This window comes from Pseudorca crassidens, chromosome 3, assembly GCF_039906515.1.
Source record: "Pseudorca crassidens isolate mPseCra1 chromosome 3, mPseCra1.hap1, whole genome shotgun sequence".
Lineage (NCBI taxonomy): Eukaryota > Metazoa > Chordata > Mammalia > Artiodactyla > Delphinidae > Pseudorca > Pseudorca crassidens.
Window position 1 is genome coordinate 99,640,931 of NC_090298.1, and position 14,337 is coordinate 99,655,267.

At 36.6% G+C, this 14,337-nt stretch overlaps 1 pseudogene; it reads left to right on the top strand.

Annotated features, from left to right (window-relative positions):
* Nucleotides 1-2,419: 2,419 nt before the first annotated feature.
* On the top strand, nucleotides 2,420-3,669 carry LOC137220780 (nucleophosmin pseudogene; annotated as a pseudogene).
* The last annotated feature ends 10,668 nt before the right edge of the window (nucleotides 3,670-14,337 follow it).

The window sequence follows — 14,337 nt, forward strand, 5'->3', positions numbered from 1 at the left end:
ATAGAAAAAACATTGTCAGAGAAAAATTGGACCACACAAGTTAAACAGGCAAGGAAGGCTTTGTTCAAAACTGTTACAGTAGGGGAGAGTTTGAACTTAACTCCATTGAGGGCTGGAGACTTTTTAAGAGCTGGAGTGGGGTGTGGAGAATACAGGCCACCTGAGTTTGCTAATTGGCCTTGACCATAGGTAAGCTGTACTTTCTGGTATCTTCATGGTAGCAGGAGTTTTACAAACTGGAGCAAAGTGTCCCTTGAGGTTAGGCTCCTACCCTCCCCCCCAAAGACTGTTAGATAGAGGTGTTATCTTCCTGGATGATTACATTTTAAAGAGATGGTTTCCAGGTACTTGCAAAAGACTTTTCCCAGTCTTAAAGCTGGCTAGAGACTTTTGAAGGAGGTATATACATTACAGAGGTAGCAGAGTAAATATTTGCTATGGTAAGTTTTTTAAAGTAAATGCTCTAATAAAAGGAAGGTCAGGGGACCTATGGTCAGGAAGAAATTTATCTAAAATTTAGTCAAGCTGAGGGGAGCATTCGGCTGTCTTGGTATTTGATAACTTAAAATTTTGTAACATTATTTAATGATGAATTTGATGATTATAAAGTAAGTAATTTCAATCATATATTCTGTCATAATCTGCGTTGATTCATTTCCTCATAATTCAGTGTGGTAATACTTTGTGTAGAACAGAAAAAACAATGGGAACTAATTGTAAATTGAAAAATTTTAGAAAATTAATGAAAGTGGTATTAAGTGTAAATTGCAAACAAAACTGATAAAATTATAGCAGAGATGGGGCAATTAACAATTGAAAAAGAAAATCTGCATGGGTATTGATATAACAGTTTCAACAGAGAATGATTTGCGTATCAATAGATTAAGGAAGACTTATTGAAAATTTGATAAAAAGTCAATAACAAAATCATAAAGAGGATAAATTCAAATGCAAAATGATGAGTGTAGATTTACCTTATCATAAAATTTGTCAGAAAAATACATCCTGGAAACATTTGAACCATAATTACTCTAAAACATAATCACAAAATAATTACTCTAAAGAATCATAATCACAACCTAAAATTCATAATTTTTATAATTTTAGTTTGATTTGTAAAGGTAATATCCTAATCGATCTTTTTGTTCACTATTTAATCATTTTTCTCTATGTGGATTAACTTTTATCCGTATCAATTATTCAGACAATAAAGAACTCATTTTCTAAAATAGAAAATTTTAACAAATACTGAAATTTTGATAATAGGTAAATGATAATGGCTGAAACAGAAGGCTAGAATGCTTTCTCTAGAAAATAAATAGAGCTATGCTTTTCATTGTATATTTAAATCTGCAGAAAGCAATACTATGTATTGCTATAGGTATTTATAGAAGGATATGCACAACTTCAGGATGATGATTTGGTGGGAAGGCATTGAGTTGGAGGAAGCAGAGGGTGGAGGGGGAGACTTAAAAATATCTAACATCTTATTTCGTTAAATTACATACAGAAAGAAGTTAACCTCTGTTAAATCTGAGTGATAGATTGAATATTGTATTATTTGCGTTTTGTCCATGTTCAAAAAAAAACCCAAACTTTTATCTTGCCTGTTGCTTTTTCTCACTAGAACATAATCTTTCAAGGGGAAGAGATGATGCCTTATTCACTTTTGCATTATTCCCCTTGTTTAAACCAGAGATTTTCATGTGTAGGATGCTGTTAACTCCTCTCTCTATTGAATTGGAAGGTCCTTAAGTTGTGGATTTGAGATTTATAATAACTTAAGTGATTTTGGCATTTGGGAAACCTTTTTATATTTCTCTAATTGGTATGAACCTAGTCATTGGTAAATTGACTTATGCTGATTAGATTAAATATAGAACAGTAAGGGTGATTGTATTGTGTAGGGTATTTAATTTTGCTTCCCTTAATCAAAACATCATGTGATAGTCTTCCTTCTTTCCTTCTTTCTTTTATTTTGACTTCCAGTCATTCAGAGAAACCAAATTAAATTGTCCAGGTACTAAGTAAATAACAGTAGCATATTTACTCAAACAAGAGGAAGAATGGTTCTAATTTTTATTAATTATGAAAAAAACATACCTTTAATTTGAAGAGTTTGAACTGACTCTCAGTCAGCACTGCCTCTAGAACACAAATTCTACCCTGGGTTGAAATGGAGTCTTCACAATGATCTCAAAAGCCACACTCAGTGTCTCGGGTTAATGACAGCTCTTGCTGTGATAAAATAGTCAAAGCTTTTTCACTTGTCTTTTGTTTTCTTAAGGGGTTAACATACAGATCAGGACTTAATTTAGTACAAATCTTTTGCACTTGCGTCTGTCTGCCTGTCTAATTAACTCTACATAATAAACAGCTCCTCACCCTGGTGTGATTCCGTCCTGCCGCAAATGTTCCCTGAAACAGTAGTCTTTTATCTCCGTCCACCTTCTCTTCCACCTAAGTGCGTGCCACCAACCCATGGAGGATTCGATGGACATGGACATGAGGTCCCTGAGGCCCCAGAACTATCTTTTCAGTTGTGAACTAAAGGCCAACAAAGATTATCACTTTAAGGTGGATAATGATGAAAGTGAGCACCAGTTATCTTTAAGAACGGTCGGTTTAGGGGCTGGCGCAAAGGATGAATTGCACGTTGTCGAAGCAGAGGTGGTGAATTATGAAAGCAGTCCAATTAAAGTAACACTAGCAACTTTGAAAATGTGCAGCCAATTTTTTTCCCTTGGGGGCTTTGAAATAACATCACCTTTGGTCTTAGAGTTGAAGTATGGTTCAGGGCCTGTGAATATTAGTGGACAGCACTTAGTAGCTATGGAGGAAGATGTAGAATCAGAAGATGAAGAGGAGGAGGATGTGAAACTCCTAAGTATATCTGGAAAGCGTTCTGCCCCTTGAAGTGGTAGAAAGTTTCCACAGAAAAAAGTAAAACTTGCTGCTGATTAAGATGAAGATGATGATGAAGATGATGACGAAGATGATGATGATGATGACTTTGATGATAAGGAAGCTGAAGAAAAAGCTACAGTAAAGAAATCTGTACGAGATACTCCAGCCAACCAAACCAGAATGGAAAAGACTCCAAACCATCAACACCAAGATCAAAAGGTCAAGAATCCTTCAAAAAAACAGGAAAAAACTCCTAAAGCACCAAAAGGACCGAGCTCTGTAGAAGACATTAAATCAAAAATGCAAGCAAGTATAGAAAAAGGTGGTTCCCTTCCCAAAGTGGAAGCCAAATTCATCAATTATGTGAAGAATTGTTTCTGGATGACTGACCAGGAGGCTATTCAAGATCTCTGGCAGTGGAGGAAGTCTCTTTAAGAAAATAGTTTAAACAGTTTGTTAAAATTTTCTGTCTTATTTCATTTCTGTAACAGTTGATATCTGGCTGTCCTTTTTATAATACGGAGTGAGAACTTTCCCTACGATGTCTGATAAATGTTATCCAGGTTCCATTGCCAAGAATGCATTGTCCAAAATACCTGTTTAGTTTTTAAAGATGGAACTCCACCCTTTGCTTGGTTTTAAGTATGTATGGAATGTTATGATAGGACATAGTATTAGTGGTGGTCAGACAAATGGAAATGGTGTGGAGGCAAAAATATACATGTGAAATAAACTCAGTATTTTAATACAGTAAAACAAACAAACAAAGCTCTTACCCTGAAACACTGATAGGCTTTGATTTAAAGAAAATTTGATGTATTGCCTTTGTCTTTAAGAAATTCATTCTGTAGAAACTTGCTTATGAACTATTTTGAACAGACAACTAGAGAAAATACAAGTCCTATGTGTCTAACACCTAGATTTAATAAATGAAACTTTCCTTACTCTTTGAATCTAGGAGTAAATGGTTCTTATGTAGTTTTGACTTCTCAACTCATCTAGATTGCCAGCATCTGAGAATTTGGTGAAAGCTATGGATTGCCTCTCAGAAAGATTTGCACATATATAACATTTTATATACAGTGTTAGAGCAATTTATGGACTTTTACAAAAGTCTAAGTTAAAAACTCCTACTATAAAGAGCCAGTCTGGATAATCCATTGTGAATAGACTTTGGGATGTCCATTTGACACAGATAGTTAAAATTTGGGTGAATCCGTATTAACATAAGACCGCTGGGCTGTTTAGATTCAAACTTCGGGATTTTTAATAAGTGGGGTAATTTTTAAACAAGTTTTAAAGAAAGTTATTGATCCTGAAGTAAAACTGGAAATATTTTTCAAGTGGTATGAAAAACTGTCATATATATATATGTATATACATATATATATATATATATATATATATATACACAAACATTCATACACAGCAGGCATGTGGTGGGGCTGTTGTGTGTGTGTTATGTCAGGTTATCCTTTGATGGAATATGGAGAATGCAAGGGAGAAGACAAGTTGCTAGTCATGGCATTTCTTTCACCATGCTCAGCTTAGATAAGCCCTTGTGGTTTCTATACTAAGCCATTGTGGTAAACACAGAGAAGAAAAAACTAGGTACCATTTTTTATGAAAGCTTTCAAGTATTTTTTTCAATATTTTATAGTAAAATGTTCTATACCCCAAAATGCTTGATGAATTTTTTGTTGAATTTCCTTTCCCAACCTCACTTATTATGTATATATATTATGTATAATATATATGCTACATAATGAAAGCCAAATAAAAGCAGGAAGGAATATACTCAAATTATCTTTATAGGTGAATTGTTAACCAAGATGCATTTTTACCATCTTAATAGTTGAACATAGTCTCAAGTGCTTTTTTTTTTTTTTTTTTAACATCTTTATTGGGGTATAATTGCTTTACAATGGTGTGTTAGTTTCTGCTTTATAACAAAGTGAATCAGGTATACATATACATATGTTCCCATATCTCTTCCCTCTTGCATCTCCCTCCCTCCCACCCTCCCTATCCCACCCCTCCAGGCTGTCACAAAGCACTGAGCCAATATCCCTGTGCCATGCGGCTGCTTCCCACTAGCTATCTACCTTACTACGTTTGTTAGTGTGTATATGTCCATGACTCTCTCTCGCCCTGTCACAGCTCACCCTTCCCCGTCCCCATAACCTCAAGTCCGTTCTCTAGGAGGTCTGCGTCTTTATTCCTGCCTTACCCCTAGGTTCTTCATGACATATTTTTTCTTAAATTCCATATATATGTGTTAGCATAAGGTATTTGTCTTTTTCTTTCTGACTTACTTCACTCTGTATGACAGACTCTAGGTCTATCCACCTCATTACAAATAGCTCAATTTCGTTTCTTTTTATGGCTGAGTAATATTCCATTGTATATATGTGCCACACCTTCTTTATCCATTCATCCGATGATGGGCACTTAGGTTGTTTCCATCTCTGGGCTATTGTAAATAGAGCTGCAATGAACATTTTGGTACATGACTCTTTTTGAATTTCGGTTTTCTCAGGGTATATGCCCAGTAGTGGGATTTCTGGGTCATATGGTAGTTCTATTTGTAGCTTTTTAAGGAACCTCCATACTGTTCTCCATAGTGGCTGAACCAATTCACATTCCCACCAGCAGTGCAAGAGTGTTCCCTTTTCTCCACACCCTCTCCAGCATTTATTGTTTCTAGATTTTTTGATGATGGCCATTCTGACTGGTGTGAGATGATATCTCATTGTAGTTTTGATTTGCATTTCTCTAATGATTAATGATGTTGAGCATTCTTTCATGTGTTTGTTGGCAGTCTGTATATCTTCTTTGGAGAAATGTCTATTTAGGTCTTCTACCCATTTTTGGATTGGGTTGTTTGTTTTTTTGTTATTGAGCTGCATGAGCTGCTTGTAAATTTTGGAGATTAATCCTTTGTCGGTTACTTCATTTGCAAATATTTTCTCCCATTCTGAGGGTTGTCTTTTGGTCTTGTTTATGGTTTCCTTTGCTGTGCAAAAGCTTTGAAGTTTCATTAGGTCCCATTTGTTTATTTTTGTTTTTCTTTCCATTACTCTAGGAGGTGGGTCAGAAAGGATCTTGCTGTGATTTATGTCATAGAGTGTTCTGCCTATGTTTTCCTCTAAGAGTTTGATAGTTTCTGGCCTTATATTTAGGTCTTTAATCCATTTTGAGCTTATTTTTGTGTATGGTGTTAGGGAGTGATCTAATCTCATACTTTTACATGTACCTGTCCAGTTTTCCCAGTACCACTTATTGAAGAGGCTGTCCTTTCTCCACTGTACATTCCTGCCACCTTTATCAAAGATAAGGTGTCCATATGTGCATGGGTTTATCTCTGGGCTTTCTATCCTGTTCCATTGATCTATCTTTCTGTTTTTGTGCCAGTACCATACCATCTTGATAACTGTAGCTCTGTAGTATAGTCTGAAGTCAGGGAGCCTGATTCCTCCAGTTCCTTTTTTCGTTCTCAAGATGGCTTTGGCTATTCGGGGTCTTTTGTGTTTCCATACAAATTGCAAAATTTTTTGTTCTAGTTCTGTGAAAAATGCCAGTGGTAGTTTGATAGGGATTGCATTGAATCTATAGATTGCTTTGGGTAGTAGAGTCATTTTCACAATGTTGATTCTTCCAATCCAAGAACTCAAGTGCTTTTGATACATAAAATGATTCCATGTGCATCAGAAACTCCTTCTGTAGGTGTATAACTGGGAATTCTGCAAAATTCCTTCTATGTAGAACATGATGCCTATTAAAGGATAAATAATAAATATGTGGAATTTTGAAGCTTATATAGACATTATAAAAAACTAAATGTTATTTTCAACATTACTTAGGATGTTGACAAATAAGATTTCTTTCAGGGTAATATATTTTAATCACTGAAATTGTTTAGGATTAATGGTACATGGTGATAATTAAAAACAGACCAAATTGTAGTTAATTTTTCTTAATTTTTCTACAGACAACTCATCCTACAATTGTCTATTCTAACCACCCTGTCCTTACTATACCACTAGTTTGGGTACCAGGCATTGTATTAGCCAACAGGGCTGTTAGGCAATATACCTCAGTTCTAGCTCTATACTTATAAGGAGATTACTCCCATCAGTTAAATATTATAGGTCTCAATTCTCGCATCTGTGACATAGAGTCAGATTACACAGTTCCTAAAATATTGTCTCTAAAATGCAATAATTTAGTATTTAGCAGTAAGAATTATAAGAATTGTTGCAATGTGTTTTCATTTATGGAGTCCATAAGCAGATCACAGATATGGGAAGCATAAGCCCCCTTAAGTTCTAATCACTGTGCTGCCTCACAGCATTTAAGCAGGTCCTTTAACCTTTTATTTTACATCAACTTCATTTTTGTCTGTAAAATGAGAGAGTTGAGCCAGATGACTCTAATGTTTCTGTCTTGTCTGAGTGTTGTTTATTTCTGTATCTTTATGCACGTTCTTCAAAATATTAATCATACTGTTCATTGTATACAGATACATTTATTTGCTTAGTTGTTATGGAGATAATAAAGAATGACACTTTTGTGATAACTAGTGTAGATGAAGAAATTGAAGTTCAAAGAGATGAAGTATCTTTCCTGCTTCATAAATGAAAGTCTACATTTATTATATAGTGTTAAACGCCACTGGAATTGATTATCTTGTCTATTTGGGCACAGGTTATAGAACTGAATTATCTAAAATAAGCCTACTTTTTTTTTTTTTACATTATGTTTATAAATAGTTGTGTCTCAGTCACATAACAATAGCATTTTGGGGCTGCTATAACAAAAATACCACACATTGGGAGGCCTTAAAAAATACTTTTATTTCTCACAGTTCTGGAAGCTGGAAATTCAAGATGGAAATGCCAGCAGATCTGGTGCTGGGTGAGGGCCCCCTTCCTGCCTAGCATACAGCTGCGTTCTAGTTGTCTCCTCCCAGGGCTGGGAGAGCAAGTTCTAGTCTCTTTTTCCTCTTCTTAGAGGATACTAATCCCATTATGGGGTTTCACCCTCATGACCTCATCTAAACCTAATTACCTCCTAAAGTCCCCCACCTCCTAATAGGCCACTGGGGGTTAGAGTTTCAACATATGAATTTTGGAGAGACACAAGCATGCAATCCATAACCAGTTGCGACTAACTAGTACTCTTTTCCTAAACTTGTTTTGGTTTGACTTCTCTCTAAGGCTTCAGCCCAAACTTAGAGACTATCTTCATGATTTGACAACTGCCAATCTTACCAGAGTTAAGGCTAGCCAGTCCTCATTCTGCAAATATCTCCCCACATCCTATGCTCTAGTCTTATTTACTGAAGTCCTGGCTGTCTTTGATCTCCTTGTCTTAGTCAGCTCCGGCTGTCATAACAAAATACCACAAACTGTATCTTAAAGAAGAAAAATTTATTTTCTCACAGTTTGGGAGGCTGGAGGTCTGAGGTCAAGGTGCTGGCACATTAGATCTCTGCTAAGGCTTCTTTCCTCAGCTTGCAGACATGCATTCTCTCTGTGTCCTCACATGGTCTTTTCTCTGTGCACATGTGCCTGGTGTCTTCATATTTTTATAAGGACACCACTCCTATTATATTTGTGTTCCACCTTTATGACCTCATTTAACCTTAATTACATCCTTAAAAGCCCTTATCTCCAGCTACAGTCACATTTGAGGTTAGAACTGAATCTATAAATTTTGGAGAGGGGCACAATTTAATCCAAAGACTCTTTAAGCTGTCTGATGTCTCGTGGAACTTGTACTAATCCTATGTGTTCCCATCGCTGACTGTATCTCTCTGATCCACATTTGTCTGCTTATTGTCTTTCTACTGCACTGGACTGTGAGCTTTTAAAAAGCTAGGAGTGCATCATTTTTAAGTCTAAAACTCTGGGACAGTGATTGCATGTAGATTTATTAAGCAGTACATAAAAGCTTTTTTAATTAGTTGATTAATAAAATAGTTTTATTTTGTATAACATTTTTAGGAAGGGTAGAAAAGCATGCTGCATGTCTTTAGATATTAGCAATTGAGATTGTGCCTTCTTAAGATCCTCTATTTTAAAGAGTATCTATGAAGAGGTTAAGGCACAATAAGTACTTCAAAACACTTGTGGAATAGAAACGAGAGAAGTCTCTAAAACAGCATTTTAGAAAAATGGCTGCATCAAAGAGAACTGCAATATATGAATTAAGTTGTTCTGAAGCAGAGACGAGGGGATAATGTGTTTCTAAGGTGGCGTGACCACAGAATGTTCTTTTTTTTTTTTTTCTTTTTGTGGTATGCGGGCCTTTCGCTGTTGTGGCCTCTCCCGTTGTGGAGCACAGGCTCCGGATGCGCAGGCTCAGCGGCCGTGGCTCACAGGCCCAGCCGCTCCGCGGCACGTGGGATCCTCCTGGATTGGGGCACGAACCCGCGTCTGCTGCATCAGCAGGCGGACTCTCAACCACTGCACCACCAGGGAAGCCCCCCACAGAATGTTCTTGATAACAGGTGTGTTCAGACTATGAAGCCTGGATGAACAACAGCCACCAGGGGGATGTGTGAGGTGAGAGGAATAAAGTATACAGGAGACTCTTTTAGGAAGAAAGCAGAGATGGAATGATTCCACTGGTGTTTTATTTCCTCAAGCAATTTCTTGATACTGCAGGGACACTTTTCTAAATAACTTGTTTGCCTCAGCCTTCTTTAGTTTTGGACCAAAACTTTTGCCTCCAGATTTTGTGAATCCAGTCTGCTGATCCATTCCGTGACATTCAACTTAACACCATAAAGAATTTAGATCCTGAGGCTTCTAAAAGGAAAAACGACTTGTGGTTATAAATAATTTTCATTCTTGTAATTTCATGTCACAGTGATCTTTTAAAAATTCTTAGTTGAGATAACGTTACTCACCTGTTTAATAGCCCAATGGATGTCTCCTTTGATTCACAGTAAAAGCCAGAGTCATAAGGATTCCTTGGCAAAGCCCACTGTGAGCTGAGCTTCCTTACTTCTTCGACTCAGGTCCTGTTGCTCTTTCGCTTCCTGTCTCCAGTACATCAACCTGCTTTCTTTCTTTGCAAAGTACTTGTTACTTTCAAGTAAACTATCTAACCTGTTTATTCCTTTTGTGTGTTGTCTAATCTTCCCCTTAGAACACAGATTCTACCATGACAGAGTGTTGTCTGTTTTGTTAAATGCTGTATCCCTAGTGCATAGAAGAGTGTCTGGCATGTAGTAGACACAACACAAAACACTACTGTTGAATGAAGAAATAGGATGCAAATTGACACATGGAATTTGTTCTGGAAGTAAAATAAGATTTTAAATTTATGACAGAGTATTGGCAGAGGAAAATAAAATCAGTAACATTGCTTTTAGCATTCGATTTTCACCTTTGTATAATCATGTTGAAAAAAGTTGATTTCGTTTTGCTTTTCTTAGGCTACTCTTCATGGTAATAGGATAGTCCTAAGTGATGTAAACAATCCATGATCAGATTTCTTCACTGAATTTGCATTGGTAATAGTCTCTGTGTCTCCCACAATAATACCTTTCATTTTTTAAATTAAGTCCTGCGGGATGCAAATAGAAGAGGAGAGGAAGAGGAAAGGAGAAAATATACGGGGAAGAGGAGGAAGATCAGACAAATGCTCTGTTGCTCCATTTTACTCATGCCAGCACTTTCTTATCTGTCTTTATAAGGGATACCTTTCTATGTCCTGCTGAGGAAGGTGGGCTGAACTCTACTCCCCTTAATGCTAAGAGGCTTCTATATGTGAGATACAAGGTAAAGAAAGAAAGGAGGGGCTTCCCTGGTGGCGCAGTGGTTGAGAGTCCGCCTGCCGATGCAGGGGACACAGGTTCATGCCCCGGTCCGGGAAGATCCCACATGCTGCGGAGCGTCTAGGCCCATGAGCCATGGCTGCTGAGCCTGCGCGTCCGGAGCCTGTGCTCCACAATGGGAGAGGCCACAACAGTGAGAGGCCCGCGTAAAGCAAAAAAAAAAAAAAAAGAAAGAAAGAAAGGAGTAGGTGCTTTGTAGAGAACTTAGAATCATTTTCCTTTCCAAATTACAATTTATTATTTTTATCTAGGAAAATAAAACAGTGATTTCACTTAGAATATTATTTTCAAGGCATGATTTTCACAGTTTACGATAATCTTTTTCTACATGTAAAATACATTTTCATAGAAGCTGGCTTTGAAAGCTCAGCAGGAGGGAAAGACTGGATGCTCTCCCTGCAGGCTTGCTTCTTGTTACTGTAACAAGATGTTGAAGGACCAGACAACAGAGCAAGGGGCAGCGCATGCTTGGGAGAAACAACTGCTCAAAGACAAAAATTATAAATCATCAATTATGTATTAGAGAAGGGTTTCAATTAATGATCACACAGATGCAGCTTTGTTTACACATAAGAATTTAGTCTCCCCACACTCTGGGCTCAACCTTGAAAACATAGGCTCATTAGTCAGAATCTTTTTCTAACTACTCTTCAAATTAGAAATTCCTTTGAGAACATGGGCCATTCCAACCATCGGATAACACACAGCTTAGGAATTTATTGACCCTGACTCTGGGAAACCTCGTTGCAGACCTTGTTAGCACAAGGTGGAAACCCATGCTACCTTCTTAAGCAGGATATTACTCTGAAAATCCTTTTCCTTGTCACTGGGACATCATCCAAACACAAATCTCAGATGATCCTTTCTTCATTATGGAGCTAAAGAGGGAGTCAAATATGAGTGAAAGAGATCAGTTGAACAAGTTGGCAACTGCTTTAATCCATAGACACATAGTAATGATGATAACTAACAACATTATTGAGTTTACAAAGCCCTTCTCATATACTTCATTTTGGTCACTCTTCTAAACAGCACTATGAGTTAGATAAAAGAAATGTGTATTTGTTCTTGGTACTGGTTGCTACCAATTTCACCTTACTTGTAGCAAAAATGAGATTCTGCTCGAACCCAGCTGGAAGGCTTAATAGTTTTTCCTGTATGGTACATATTACTTATCAGGAATCGTAGCAAAACTCGGGAATAAATTTTATCTGGAAGATTGGTGAGGTAATGGATCTGCTTAGAGGTATAGCTCATGGGTGACTCCTACTCTACTGACAGCGCTTTAGACTCCAAGTAGGCTATTAGTATGTAAGGCAACAGCAAAATATATCTAACGTTAAAAGAAATTTATAGTAAGAGAAACAGTAGCTGGCAACTTTAACAAAAAAAAAGAGGTCATATTAACCTAGTTTTCTGGAATCAAACACACACTTAAGCATGGCCAAATTTTTGTTATTTAGGATAATCTCTAACACCCCAAGTGTCGGGGACCCCCAAGACCACCCTCAGACTAAATGATTCACTTGATGGACGCAAAGGATTCGGAAGCTCTTGTATTCATAGTTACAGTTTATGACAGTGAAAGGATACAGATGAAAATCAGCAAAGGGAAAAAGCACATGGGGGAAGGTCTGGGAGAAACCAGGTATAAACTTCTAGGTATCCTCCAAGTGAAGTCTCACAGGATCACTTAATCATCCCATAGATGTTGTATATCCCATCAATGATGTATGACAACATGTGGGAAGTGTTGCCAACCAGGGAAGCTCACCTGAGCCTTGGTGCCCAGCCATTTTTTATTAGTGGTCAGGCAGGTAGGCAGCCATTCATTGCCTGTGACTTATATATGCAGCTGGTCTGCTACTCAGACTCCAGAACCTCAAAGAAAAATAGGTGTTTACCATAAATCACATTGTTAGCGTAAACACTTTGGTCAAATTTGTACAGAGTAGCCCGAAGCTACAAGCATACAAAAACACTGTTCTCAGGCAAAATCTTCCAAAGCTCAGCAGTTATGAGCCAGTTAAGGGCCAGTCCTGGGGGGAAAAGAAAGCCTTTCTTGAGAATGTGCAGGGTTTGAGCAACTCTGGCCTGCTAGGTTAACCCTTTCCTGCACACTATGCTATCCTAATGTAGGAACGCTAAAATCATTAAAGAAATATTCTTTGAAACCAGGTTCCTCTCAACCACTGTAAAGTTGTTCAAGTGGTCTGTACATATTGATCATTGGAATCTTTTATAAGTTTAATATATAATGCAATTAACTTATTGTAATATTTTCTTTGAAGATAAATAGAACTTATTATATTATTCTAAAAATGTACCTTTACACACTCAAATTTTTTTATCTATCCTTTATACTCACTAAATGGGCTGACACTTTATCTGGCTCCTTTAGCATCAAGGACACAAAACTCAAGACTTTTCTTTGCCTTTCCTTTCATTTCTTCACCAACCCTATTTTATAAGCCTGCATGTTTATCTGAAAATGAGTAGCCACACCATTTTCATTTTTTCTAATTGTATCATTATTTACTCTTTACCTATTTGTCTTTCAAGATCTGAATTGTTAGCAAATGATAGGATGTATTGATACATGGTTTTAAAAATAAAAGTTTCAGCCAAACAGGTAAGAAATTCCTCTCTACAATTCTAATTTTCAAAAAACTTAGAAAAATGCAAGATGTTTAAAAATTAATTCCATACCTAAACCTTGCTTAAAGAATCAGGAAGCTATTTATAACCTTTTTTTTTTTTTGTAATCCATGAACTGTGAACATTCAAATGTTTTATTTCAGAAGTTTGAATATATATGATTATAGGATGCTGCCCAAAACTCCTTTGGATGTGTAACGTAATATTTATTATTTTTGTACCTTGTTGCTTCTCTAAATGGAAAATTTCTAAGTTTTGAATTCTGAATCACCAATGAATTTTGGATCTTTACAGAGATCTAGGCTCTAAATCACTCTAGCACAGTTCTGGGACTCATTTCCCAGAGGTGGTGTTTTCAGCACTTTTACTTAGTATTTATGGTTTTTACCTTCATATTTCAAACTAATGTGCTTTATGCTATAGAATTTTTAATTTTGGACAATACATATTGATTTGCTAATAAAGAGGTGGAAGATGGGCACTTATTTCTCTCATTTCAAAGCTTTACTCCCCATATTTCTAAAACAGATTGGGAGATGATTAAATTTAATGCCTTTATCATTTAGAGCTGAGACACATAATATGATTTTTATTTTCTATAATTTTAGGATTTACCTGGAGTAAATAATTGCCCTTTATTATTTGCTAATTTTTTTAATGTAACTTTCACCAATTCAATCAAAATTTATCAAGGAATCAAGAATATCCTCTATATATAATCCAAACCATCAGGTCATCTATCAGTTTGGTTTTTCTTGGAGCCCTCCTTCATCCTATGCTCTGGGATGGTTTCTCTTTAAACCTTTTTCAAGCTGCCAACCCTGGAGCTTCCTCATATAAGCAACCTTGGAATTCTTATGTTGTCTCTTGTATTTTCTGAATTCTTTGTATTCTTGTTACCAAATTGGTTGACTAGACCTGCA